The sequence below is a fragment of the Pongo abelii genome, chromosome 10 (assembly GCF_028885655.2).
Source record: "Pongo abelii isolate AG06213 chromosome 10, NHGRI_mPonAbe1-v2.0_pri, whole genome shotgun sequence".
NCBI lineage: Eukaryota > Metazoa > Chordata > Mammalia > Primates > Hominidae > Pongo > Pongo abelii.
This window is the reverse complement of record NC_071995.2, coordinates 12254075-12267899: the sequence shown is the minus strand read 5'-3', so window position 1 is coordinate 12267899 and position 13825 is coordinate 12254075. Positions and strand designations below refer to the sequence as shown.

General features: G+C 42.0%; 1 protein-coding gene across 1 annotated transcript in view; it reads right to left on the bottom strand.

Moving 5' to 3' along the window:
- Positions 1–13554, bottom strand: part of ETV6 (ETS variant transcription factor 6) — a 285690-nt gene extending 272136 nt beyond the window's left edge. Inside the window, exon 1 of the mRNA XM_054526846.2 lies at positions 13453–13554. The gene's annotated coding sequence lies outside the window, so the exon portion shown is untranslated. The remainder of the gene's footprint in view (positions 1–13452) is intronic.
- Positions 13555–13825: the final 271 nt, after the last annotated feature.

The window sequence follows — 13825 nt, the reverse complement described above, 5'->3', positions numbered from 1 at the left end:
CTTGGCCTGATTATTACATAAATATAGCAAGAATAATGACTGACAATATAAGCTCTTTTTGAGTCCGCTTTGTTGCAACTTTTAATAAGGAATTTCAGGTTAGATTGTTAAAGCCTATCAAAGCTGGAAACCAATCCATCAGCCTTCACCAGCAATACCTACAGATTTGGGTGAATTCCTTTTTTCTTGAGGTCCCCAAAATATTTTCAGCTTCCTGGGCCTACCAAGAAGTGACGTTTTCTACTCATCTGTTAGATTGGGAACGCTGTTAATCAGGTACCAGGCCAGTATTTCAAGGGGCTTTGTAAGCACTGGCTTCATAAAGTCAGCATTAGTTCTGTTACCAGAAAGGGTCCTGATCTAGATCCCCAGAGTGGGTTCTTAGATCTCAAGCAAGAAAGAATTTGAGGTGAGTTCATAGATTACAGTGAAAGTAAGTTTATTAAGAAAGTAAAGGAATGAAAGAATGGCTACTCCATAGACAGAGCAGCCTCAGCACTGCTGGTTATTTCTTGATGATATGCTAAACAAGGGATGGGTTATTCATGCCTCCCCTTTATAGACCATACAGTGTAACTTCCTGACGTTGCCATGGCATCTGTAAACTGTCATGGCGCTGGTGGGAGTGTAGCAGTGAGGACACCCAGAGGCCACTCTCATCACCATCTTGGTTTTGGTAAGTTTTGGCCGGCTTCTTTACTGCAACTTGTTTTATCAGCAAGGTCTTTATGACCTGTGTCTTGTGCCGACCTCCTATCTCATTCTGTGACTTAGAATGCCTAACCATCTGAGAATGCAGCCCAGTAGGTCTCAGCCTCATTTTACTCAGCCCCTATTCAAGATGGAGCTGCTCTTGTTCAAGTGCTTCTGACAGTTCCTTAAAACTGTCTGATCTTATCTGATTTTATGTACATCATCCTAAAATATGATATTCCAGTGAAAGCCTTGCTAATATAAGCAATATTTCTAATTGCATTCTGTTATAAGGACAAGAGATTCTTATTGAACATATGTAAATACATCACCATGAAAATAAGAATATTCAATAAAGATTTCCGAATTCTGGAAGGATCAGGTGGGGAGAAAAAGTGAATGTTTCTGGCTGGGCATGGTGGCTCACATCTGTAATCCCAGCACTTTGGGAGGCTGAAGTTGGAGGATCACTTCAGCCTGGGCAACATAGTGAGACCCTCATCTCTTAAAAAAAAAAAAAATTAGGTGGGCATGGTGATGCACATTTGTAGTCCCAGCTACTTGGAAAGCTGAGGTGGGGGGATTGCTTGAGCCCAGGAGTTTAAGGAAGCAGTGAGCTGTGATCGCACCACTGCACTCCAGCCCAGATGACAGAGCGAGACCCTGTCTCAAAAAAAGTAAATGTTTTATCTTTTCATCTTTGTTCACAAAGGTATACTTTACCAAGTTACTGTAAGTTATAGATAGCTTAAGAAAACAGAGAAAAAGGGTTTCTTAAATATGGAAAAACACTAAGGAACCAGTAATGTTTCAAACAAAAGGGCCATACACATTAGAATTATTCTTATCAGTTCATTCAGTCCCATGGAATTAATTTTTGTTTTGCTTGATGTTGGATCTGCAGCTTTATGAATTCATGTTTCTTCTATAGTGTTTTGGAAATCTTTACCCAATCCAGTGGTATAATCTTAGATACTTGAGAATACCTCTCTGAGTCTTTTCCATGGTCTCTGGGAAGATGAAGCATTTTCACTTGTTGATTGCAAAAGCATTCAGAGAAGAATCATCGTAAAACAATAATTGGCTGTGAATGGCAAAAGACTTAAAAATAACCATGATTAAAGATCTGATGAGAGTTCATTATAGTGCAATTAACAAGGAAATTTGGTTATTTCTGTGGCTTACAGCATTTTATAATAATAACTGTCCTGATAACACTATATCAGGACATATGAACAGCAAAGATTGATAAATATCTAGGAACTTTATACAGTTTTGAAACACATATTAATTACGTACCTATACAAATGTAACATAAAGAAGGTTAAGCATCATATTTTAGTTGACAATGATTCTCATGTAATTTAGCATATCAAATAAATCTAATTCGTGTAACATCTCTTTTTTTCAAGGTGAGAGAGCAAATCCTTTGAGATTTTCAAGGAGTGTTCTGTGGAATGTCAAAGTTAGTTCAAAGTGAAAAAGACTAGGGCCAGCGCAGTGGCTCATGGTGGTAACCCCAACACTTTGGGAGGCCGAGGCAGGCAGATCACTTTAGCTCAGGAGTTTGAGACCAGCCTGGCTAACATGGTGAAACCCCATCTCTACCAAAAATACAAAAATTAGCCAGACGTGGTGGTGCATATCTGTAGTTCCAGCTAGTTGGGAGCCTGAGCTGGGAGGATCACCTGCATCTGGGAGGTTATGGCTGCATTGAGGCAAGATTGCACCACTGCACTCCAGCCTGGGTGACAGAGTGAGACCTTGTCTCAAAAAACAACCAAACAACAAAAGTAAGAAAAACTACAGAATCAGGCTGGGCACAGTGGCTCATGCGTCTGTGATCCCAGCTCTTTGGGAGGCCAGGGTGGGAGGATCACTTAAGGCCAGGAGTTCAAGACCAACCTGAGCAACACAGAGAGACCCCATCTCTACCAAAAAAAAAGGGCCAGGTGCGGTGGTTCATGCCTGTAAGCCCAGCACTTTGGGAGGCTGAGGCGGGTGGATCACCTGAGGTCAGTTCAAGACCAGCCTGGTCAAACATGGTGAAACCCCATCTCTACTAAAAATACAAAAAAATTAGCTGGGCGTGGTGGGTGGGTGCCTGTAATCCCAGCTACTCGGGAGACTGAGGCAGGAGAATCGCTTGAACCCAGGAGATGGAGGTTGCAGTGAGCCGAGATTGTGCCAGTGCATTCCAGCCTGGGCAAAAAGAGTGAGACTCCATCTCAAATAAATAAATAAATAAATAAATAAATAAATAAATAAATATTAAAAAAAATTTTAAAAATTAAAAAAAAAGAAAAGAAAATTTAAAAGACTTTAGAATTTGATTTGGGGAAGACTATCACAAATTGCAAAAGGTTTGAACCCTTAATAAAACAGGATAACAGGTAACTATGAAACAATACTTAGTTATCTATGTAACCAAAGGGAAAATATTATTATAAAGGTAAATACAGAAGGTCACATAATTGTAAAAAACCAAAACCAAAACAAAACCTTAGCTTTTTCCATACTGAGAAGACTCTTTTTAAAAAAAAGTAATCAAAGATATGCTAAAGACAACATGAAGCATAATAAATTATTAAATTTTTTAAAAGATTTGGGGTCTTGCTCTGTCACCCACGCTAGTGTGCAGTGCTGTGATCATAACTTGCAGCAGCCTTAAACTCCTGGGTTCCTCCTACCTCAACCTCCCAAGTAGCTGGGACTACATGTGGGAAATTATTTCTGATAAGTCACAGAATCTTTGTTTCCTAGGCAAAATACTCAACAGATAAAGAAACCCTTTTACGATCTCTTATTAGGAACAAACCAACAATCCAAATTCCAGTTCTGCATCAGCACACTATTGATATTAGAGTTTATTTTTTAAACATTATAATAAATCCATTTAATTTTATTATTTATAATAATTTTATTATTTTTTATTATTATTTTTTTTTAGAGACGAGTTCTCACTCTGTTGCCCAGGCTAGAGTGCAGTGGCACGATCATAGCTCACTGCAGCCTCAAACTCCTGGGCTCAAGTGATCCTCCTACCTCCAGAGTAGCTGGGACTAGAGGGACATGCCAGTACGTCTGGCTAATTTACAGGGTCTCAGGTCTCTCTATGTTGTGTAGGCTGGTCTCAAACTCCAAGTCTAAAGTGATTGTCCTGTCTTGGCCTCCTAAAGTGCTGAGATCACAGGCCTGAGCCACTGTGCCCAGCCCGATTTATTTTAGACATTTGCCTACACAAAATTCTCTCTCTCTCCTTTGACAATTTCCTATACCTGCCTAGTTTTTGTCCTTTATTTTCCTCTTTCTCACTCTGAAATAATCTTTAAATAACATTAAACTACTGTAGGACAAAATTACTCTCCCTTTTCCTTAACAAAAATGCATCCTTCATACTTCATATTTTTCCTTGTCAAAACACATCTTACTTTTTTTTTTTTTATTTATTTTACTCTAAGTTCTGGGATACATGTGCAGAACGTGCAGGTTTGTTATCTAGGTATATGTGCCATGGTGGTTTGCTGCACCTATCAACCTGTCATCTGGGTTTTAAACCTTGCATGCATTAGGTATTTGTCCTAATGCTCTCCGTCCCCTTGCCCGCGACCCCCTCACAGGCCCTGGTGTGTGATGTTTCCCTCCCTGTGTCCAACACATCTTAGTTTCTTTGTATACTTTGCATGCAGACTTTTCTCCTTCACCCTTATTATTCCTGATAGTTCATTTATGTATATTGATTAGAGTTTTTAATGATTAATACCTTAATTTCCAGTGAAAACAAGGAAGTAGGAAATTGTGAACTGTTATATATAGTGGCATTCTGTAGATTAGCACATTTATGAATACACCCTTTCACAATTTCTAGAGGCATGTGTTTCCTCATAGTACACTTTTTCAGTGTGGCAAGAAGACTATGTTGACTAACAGACTTAAATATTATTTAGTCTCTCTGTAATAAGAAGCCAAATATAGATAAACTTAAGTAATTAAATTTTCAGTATTATATCATATTTAGAAATGATCAAATATTTAATGACTATCTCTCATTTAACTAAACTTTCTATATCTTTGAGGTTTTAGGTTACCAGAAAGATTTTGGATACTATATTTAAGCAGACATATTATAAAACATAACTGTTGTTGAAAGTTCAGCTATAGAGTTTTATCCCACTTACATCTATTTAATTAACTTGTTCCTAACAATTATGCTTGGATTATTGATGAAAATTTCATGCAAGATTAAATAAAGCTAATCATCGTCTAAAGTTTATTTTCTTGTTAACAAAATTTGTGACAGGCATGTGAGGTAGCTATCAAAAAATCACAGAAGAACCTGTAATTATATTGCTCTCTCTCTCTTTCTCCTTAACTGCCATCTTTGACATACATCAAGCAATTCATTTTTATTGTACATTTTATTCTTTGGTTGAATTATAATTTTATAATCTGAAACATCTAATAGAGATAACATCAGCTTATTTAGCTAGTAAACTCAAGTAAAATAAAATTGCATGTCTACATTATATTGAATGCTGACAAATCTAGAGAAATACCTATTTGTATTTAACTAACAATATTGAACTAGCCTTATTTACCAAAGATTATCCCACAGCATGTGAATTTTAAAACACATTTTGGGTTAATTTCTATTTTTTCTGAGGGTTTTAATAATACTTAATGTATATGAGCACTTATTGTTTTCTAAGCCAATTAATGCAGAGCTCTTTGATAAATTTTGGCAATACCATCCAGAGGTAGAAAAAGATCAATATACAAAACACACACATAAGCATACATAAGCACACAGATGCCAATAGAAATCTCATAGCTTTCATTTTAAACTTTTAACCATGAGTCAGGCATCATATTACAAAACTCACTAGTTTATGTAAAATAGTTGGATCCACTTTGTGTTCTGGGCAGATGGCACAAGTTAAGGTAACCTTCGAAATAATGGCTATAACCTTTCACCAATATTTGTAGAGAAGATGATATGGTTTGGATGTGTGTCCCCACCAAATCTCATGTTCAGCTATTATCCCAAGTGTCAGCGGTAGAGCATGGTGGGAAGTGATAGGATCATGGGCGGATTCCTCATAAATGGTTTAGTACCATCTCCTCCATGCTGTTCTTATGATAGTGAGTAAGTGAGTTATGAGATCTGGTTGTTTTAAAAGTGTGTAGCACACATCTCCCCACCATCTTCCTCCTGCTCTACCGTGTAAGACCTGCCTGCTTCCCCTTCACCTTCTGCCATGATTGTAAGCTCCCTGAGGCCTCCCTAGAAGCAGAAACAGCTATGCTTCTGGTACAGCCTACAGAATCATGAGCCAATTAAGCCTTCTTTCTTTCTAAATTATCCAGTCTTGGATATTTCTTTTTTTCTTTTTTTTTTTTTGAGACGGAGTCTCGCTCTGTCGCCCAGGCCAGAGTGCAGTGGCGTGATCTCGGCTCACTGTGAGCCTTGCCTCCCGGGTTCACGCCATTGTCCTGTCTCAGCCTCCCGAGTAGCTGGGACCACAGGCGCCCGCCACCACACCCAGCTAATTTTTTGTATTTTTAGTAGAGATGGGGTTTCACCGAGTTAGACCAGGATGGTCTCGATCTCCTGACCTTGTGATCCACCCACCTCGGCCTCCCAAAGTGCTGGGATTACAGGTGTGAGCCACGGCGCCCAGCCAGTTTTTTTGTATTTTTAGTAGAGACAGGGTTGACCTCATGATCTGCCCGCCTCAGCCTCCCAAAGTGCTGGGATTACAGGCGTGAGCCACCGCGCCCGGCCCAGTCTTGGATATTTCTTTATAGCAATGTGAGAATAAAATAATACATAAGACTTTTAAGATTTTTGTCTAGTTTGTTTCCAAATAGTTATTAAATTTTTTTTTGTCTTTCTTGCAATCTGATTTTCCTATCAGTACCAGTAAGACATTTGTTTTAGGGTGCAAGCTCTCTTAAAAAAAATCCCTTTGGATATAAAGTCCAAATTTTCAAAGGTATACCTAGTCCAATGTGACTCTAAACCAATCAGCCTTTTTACAGCTTAACCATAGACACAAGAGACCTCCCCAAAGAGGGTTCAAAGGAGGCAGTACATACTCCTCCTCCCCAAGATTCAGAGTTACTCCCAAAGATAGCCTGAAAAGCAAAGAAATTCATTGTCACAGTCAATAAGGAAACTACAGTCTCCCATAAAAGTGAGATGCCTTCAATCACAGACTCACTAATCTGTGATATCAGGTAGGTAATACTGGGATGGTACTTTTCCCAGCACAAACAAGGCAACAAAGAGTGACAATAAAGACCCTGATGGACTGGGGTGCCTTATGAAGGCAAACTTTCCTGACAGCTGCAAGATTTGGTCAAAGAAAATGCTGCTTGTGCATTTTGTGCTTTGGGTTCCTAGTCTGCTGGCTAGCTACCCAATGCAAGTGTGACAACCTTGCCGTCTCAGCTGGCAGAAACCAGACTGATTATCAGAGACCATAGTAGTTACAAAGCTAAACTCTCAGAACACAAAATGAGATAAAAGAAGAATATCATCCAGTTTTTTCCCATTGGTTATCTGCAGCAAAGTTTGTCTAAATGGATGCTGCTCTAGCATAAACTGTAAACTCACCGGTCTATGAAGCTGGCTTGAACAGCAGGCTTATAGAGCCTATGCCTATAACTATGACAATTCTCCAAAACTATGACTATTCTCATTATAATAAATCGCACAAAAGACAGAAACAAAGGAAAACAATGACAATTCTTAGGAAGCTAGAGATCAGTAACCAATGAGTACTCAAAACTGTCAGGCCTCTGAGCCCAAGCCAAGCCATCGTATCCCCTGTGACTTGCAGGTATGCATCCAGATGGCCTGAAGTAACTGAAGATCCACCAAAGAAGTAAAAATAGCCTTAACTGATGACATTCCACTATTGTGATTTGTTTCTTCCCCACCCTAACTGATCAATGTACTTTGTAATCTCCCCCACCCTTAAGAAGGTACTTTGTAATCTCCCCCACCCTTAAGAAGGTTCTTTGTAATTCTCCCCACCCTTGAGAATGCACTTTGTGAGATTCATCCCCAGCCCGCAAATCATTGCTCTTAACTTCACCGCCTATCCCAAAACCTATAAGAACTAATGATAATCCACCACCCTTTGCTGACTCTCTTTTTGGACTTAGCCCGCCTGCACCCAGGTGAAATAAACAGCCATGTTGCTCACAGAAAGCCTATTTGGTGGTCTCTTCACAGGGACGCGCATGAAATTTGGTGCTGTGACCCAGATCGGGGGACCTCCCTTGGGAGATCAATCCCCTGTCCTCCTGTTCTTTGCTCCGTGAGAAAGATCCACCTATGACCTAAGGTCCTCAGACCGACCAGCCCAAGGAACATCTCACCAATTTTAAACCGGGTAAGCGGCCTCTTCTTACTCTCTTCTCCAACCTCTCTCACTATCCCTCAACCACTTTCTCCTTTCCACTCTTCAATCTCTCCCTTCTCTTAATTTCCATTCCTTTCATTTTCTGGTAGAGACAAAGGAGACACGTTTTATCCGTGGACCCAAAACTCTGGCGCCAGTCACGGACTAGGGAAGGCAGCCTTCCTTTGGTGTTTAATCATTGCAAGGACACCTCTCTGATTATTCACCCAGGTTTCAGAGGTGTCAGACCATGCAGGGACACCTGCCTTGGTCCTTCACCCTTAGCGGCAAGTCCCACTTTTCTGGGGAAGGGGCAAGTACCCCAACCCCTTATATCTCTACACCCCAATCCCTTATTTCCGCACCCCAACCTCATATCTCTGTGCTCCAATCCCATATTTCTGTGCCCCAACCTCTTATATCTCTGCACCCCGATCCCTTATTTCTGCACCCCGATCTCGTATCTCTGTGCCCCAACCCCTTTCCCACTTTTCTGGAGGGTAAGAACCCCTGAACCCCTTCCCTCCACGTCTCTACTCTCTCTTTTCTCTGGGCTTCACCATGGGCAACCTTCCACCCTCAATTCCTCCTTCTTCTCCCTTAGCCTGTGTTCTTAAGAACTTAAAACCTCTTCAACTCTCACCTGACCTAAAATCTAAGCATCTTATTTTCTTCTGCAATGCTGCTTGACCCCAATACAAACTCGACAGTAGTTCCAAATAGCCAGAAAATGGCACTTTCAATTTTTCCATCCTGCAAGATCTAAATAATTCTTGTCGTAAAATAGGCAAATGGTCTGAGGTACCTGATGTCCAGGCATTCTTTTACACATTGGTCCCTCTCTAGTCTCTGTTCCCAATGCAACTCATCCCAAATCTTCCTTCTTTCCCTCCCACCTGTCCCCTCAGTCCCAACCCCAAGCATTGCTGAGTCTTCCTCATCTTCCTTTTCTACAGACCCATCTGACCTCTCCCCTCCTCCCCAGGCTGCTCCTCGCCAGGCCAAGCTAGGTCTCAATTCTTCCTCAGCCTCCGCTCCTCCACCCTATAATCCTTTTATCACCTCCCCTCCTCACACCCAGTCTGGCTTACAGTTTTGTTCCGTGACTAGCCCTCCCCCTCCTGCCCAGCAATTTACTCTTAAAAAGGTGGCTGGAGCTAAAGGCATAGTCAAGGTTAATGCTCCTTTTTCTTTATCCCAAATCAGATAGCGTTTAGTCTCTTTTTCATCAAATATAAAAAACCCAGCCCAGTTCATGGCTCGTTCGGCAGCAACCCTGAGACGCTTTACAGCCCTAGACCCTAAAAGGTCAAAAGGCCGTCTTATTCTCAATATACATTTTATTACCCAATCTGCTCCCGACATTAAATAAAACTCCAAAAATTAAATTCCGGCCCTCAAACCCCACAACAGGATTTAATTAACCTCGCCCTCAAGGCGTACAATAATAGAAAAAAGTTGCAATTCCTTGCCTCCACTGTGAGACAAACCCCAGCCACATCTCCAGCACACAAGAACTTCCAAACGCCTGAACCTCAGTGTCCAGGCGTTCCTCCAGAACTTCCTCCCCCAGGAGCTTGCTACAAGTGCCAGAAACCTGACCACCAGGCCAAGGAATGCCTGCAGCCCAGGATTCCTCCTAAGCCATGTCCCATCTGTGCAGGACCCTGCTAGAAATCGGACTGTTCAACTCACCTGGCAGCCACTCCCAGAGCCCCTGGAACTCTGACCGTAGGCTCTCTGACTCCTTCTTTGCTTAGCGGCTGAAGACTGACGCTGCCTAATCGCCTCAGAAGCCCTGTAGACCATCATGGACGCCGAGCTTTAGGTAACTCTCACAGTGGAGGGTAAGTCCGTCCCCTTCTTAATCAATATGGAGGCTACCCACTCCACATTACCTTCTTTTCAAAGGACTGTTTCCCTTGCCTCCATAACTGTTGTGTGTATTGACAGCCAGGCTTCTAAACTTAAAACTCCCCAACTCTGGTGCCAACTTAGACAATATTCTTTTAAGCACTCCTTTTAGTTATCCCCACCTGCCCAGTTCCCTTATTAGGCCGAGACACTTTAACTAAATTATCTGCTTCCCTGATTATTCCTGGATTACAGCTACATCTCATTGCTGCCCTTCTTCCCAATCCAAAGCCTCCTTTGCATCCTCCTCTTGTATTCCCCCACCTTAACCCACAAGTATAAGATACCTCTACTCCCTCCTTGGTGACTGATCATGCACCCCTAACCATCTCATTAAAACCTAATCACCCTTACCCCACTCAATGCCAATATCCCATCCCACAGCATGCTTTGAAAGGATTAAAGCCTGCTATCACTCGCCTGCTACAGCATGGCCTTTTAAAGCCTATAAACTCTCCTTACAATTCCCCCATTTTACCTGTCCTAGAACCAGACAAGCCTTACAAGTTAGTTCAGGATCTGTGCCTTATCAACCAAATTGTTTTGCCTATCCACCCCGTAGTGCCAAACCCATATACTCTCCTATCCTCAATACCTCCCTCCACAATCCATTATTCTGTTCTGGATCTCAAACATGCTTTCTTTACTATTCCTTTGCACCTATCATCCCAGCCTCTCTTCGCTTTCACTTGGACTGACCCTGACACCCATTAGGCTCAGCAAATTACCTGGGCTGTACTGCCGCAAGGCTTCACAGACAGCCCCCATTACTTCAGTCAAGCCCAAATTTCTTCCTCATCTGTTACCTATCTCGGCATAATTCTCATAAAAACACACGTGTTCTCCCAGCTGATCGTGTTCGATCAATCTCCCAAACTTCAATCCCTTACAAAACAACAACTCCTTTCCTTCCTAGGCATGGTTAGTGCAGTCAGAATTCTTACACAAGAGCCAGGACCGCACCCTGTAGCCTTTCTGTCCAAACAACTTGACCTTACTGTTTTAGCCTAGCCATCGTGTCTCCATGCAGTGGCTGCTGCTGCCCTAATACTTTTAGAGGCCCTCAAAATCACAAACTATGCTCAATTTACTCTCTATATTTCTCATAACTTCCAAAATCTATTTTCTTCCTCATACCTGATGCATATACTTTCTGCTCCCCGGCTCCTTCAGCTGTACTCACTCTTTGTTAAGTCCCACAATTACCATTGTTCTTGGCCTGGGCTTCAATCTGGCCTCCCACATTATTCCTGATACCACACCTGACCCCCATGACTGTATCTCTCTGATCCACCTGACATTCACTGCATTTCCCCATATTTCCTTCTTTCCTGTTCCTCACCCTGATCACGCTTGATTTATTGATGGCAGTTCCACCAGGCCTAATCGCCACACACCAGCAAAGGTAGGCTATGCTATAGTACAAGCCACTAGCCCGCCTCTTAGAACCTCTCATTTCCTTTCCATCATGGAAATCTATCCTCAAGGAAATAACTTCTCAGTGTTCCATCTGCTATTCTACTACTCCTCAGGGATTATTCAGGCCCCCTCCCTTCCCTACACATCAAGCTTGAAGATTTGCCCCCATCCAGGACTGGCAAATTAGCTTTACTCAACATGCCCTGAGTCAGATAACTAAAATACCTCTTAGTCTAAGTAGACACTTTCACTAGATAAGTAGAGGCCTTTCCTACAGGGTCTGAGAAGGCCACCGCAGTCATTTCTTCCCTTCTGTCAGACATCATTCCTCAGTTTAGCCTTCCCACCTCTATACAGTCTCATAACAGACCAGCCTTTATTAGTCAAATCAGCCAAGCAGTTTTTCAGGCTCTTAGTATTCAGTGAAACCTTTATATCCCTTACGGTCCTCCGTCTTTAAGAAAAGTAGAACGGACTAAAGGTCTTTTAAAAACACACCTCACCAAGCTCAGCCACCAACTTAAAAAGGACAATATTTTTACCACCTTTGCTTCTCAGAATTCAGGCCTGTCCTCGGAATGCTACAAGGTACAGCCCATTTGAGCTCCTTTTTATTAGGCCCCAGTCTCATTCCAGACACCGGACCAACTTAGACTGTGCCCCCAAAAAACTTGTCATCCCTACTATTTTCTGTCTAGTCATACTCCTATTCTCCATTCTCACTACGCATACATGCCCTGCTCTTGTTTACACTGCCGGTTTACACTGTTTCTCCAAGCCATCACAGCTGATATCTCGTCGTGCTATCCCCAAACTGCCACTCTTAACTCTTGAAGTAAATAAATCTTTGCTGGCAGGAGTACGCTGAATCTCCTTAGGCACTCTCTAATCAGATGTCCTAGGTCCTCCCAATTCTTAGACCTTTTCCATTTAGTTTTTCAATTCATACAAAACCGTATCCAGGCCATCACCAATAATTCTACATGACAAATGTTTCTTCTAACAAGCCCACAATATCACCCCTTACCACAAAATCCTCCTTCAGCTTAATCTCTCCCACTTTAGGTTCCGACGCCACCCCTAATCCCGCTTGAAGCAGCCCTGAGAAACATCGCCCATTCTCTCTCCATACCACCCCCCAAAAATTTTCGCCACCCCAAGACTTCAACACTATTTTGTTTTATTTTTCTTATTAATATAAGAAGGCAGGAATGTCAGGCCTCTGAGCCCAGGCCAGGCCATTGCATCCCCTGTGACTTGCACGTATACATCCAGATGGCCTTAAGTAAGTGAAGATCCACAAAAGAAGTAAAAACAGCCTTAACTGATGATATTCCACCATTGTGATTTGTTTCTTCCCCACCCTAACTGATCAATGTACTTTGTAATCTCCCCCACCCTTAAGAAGGTTCTTTGTAATTCTCCCCACCCTTGAGAATGCACTTTGTGAGATCCACCCCCTGCCCGCAAATCATTGCTCTTAACTTCACCGCCTATCCCAAAACCTATAAGAACTAATGATAATCCACCACCCTTTGCTGACTCTCTTTTTGGACTCAGCCTGCCTGCACCCAGGTGAAATAAACAGCCATGTTGCTCACACAAAGCCTGTTTGGTGGTCTCTTCACATGGACGCACATGAAAAAAACCAAATTTACAAGAGTCACCATCCAAAGAACTAAATTTTACAAATATTTTTCTCTTGCTAATGCAAATTTGGAAAGGAAAAGACAAAGAGACTTCTACCATCCTCCTTCAGTCAGACTCTACAGACAGAAATCCAGGAGGCTGACTTTAGTAAGAACTTTTGCCTTTTGCCGACTTTGTCCAAGATCCTGGATCTCAACTTTAGCCTCCTGAGCAAGTGAGATGTCCTTGCTGTCCGTTAGTGGTTGCCAAAACTCTTGGTGAGGAGGACTACTTCCCTCTTCTTTCCTAGGTTCGCTGACTGCGGCCATGGAGATTAAACTGACAAAAGACAAACTAACAAGAGAAGAATGGTTAAATTACATACCTATGCAGGGAAGTTTCCACAAAGAACTGAGACTCAAAGTGGCAGCCAGATGATTGAAGCTTCTGTACCATCTTAGGCTGAGCAGAGGAAAAGGGGTTTTGGGCTGCTGAAGAGAGGAGGAAAGTTCTAGGAAGGTGAGGGGAAGAAATGTATAGTAAATAACGGTTGTGTTGTTATGCAGATAAGAGTCTCTCGGGTGATAACTACTGTCTCCAGGAGCAGCTCTCTTCCCTTACAAATGGAAATTTCCTTTATAAATGTAAATTTTCTGTACAAAAGGGGGACGTTATAGTTCATGTTAGGTGATTAGGGGGAAGTAAAGAGCTTTTACTTGGTCTGCTGGTTCTCTATTGCCTTTAGCTCCAAATAACCT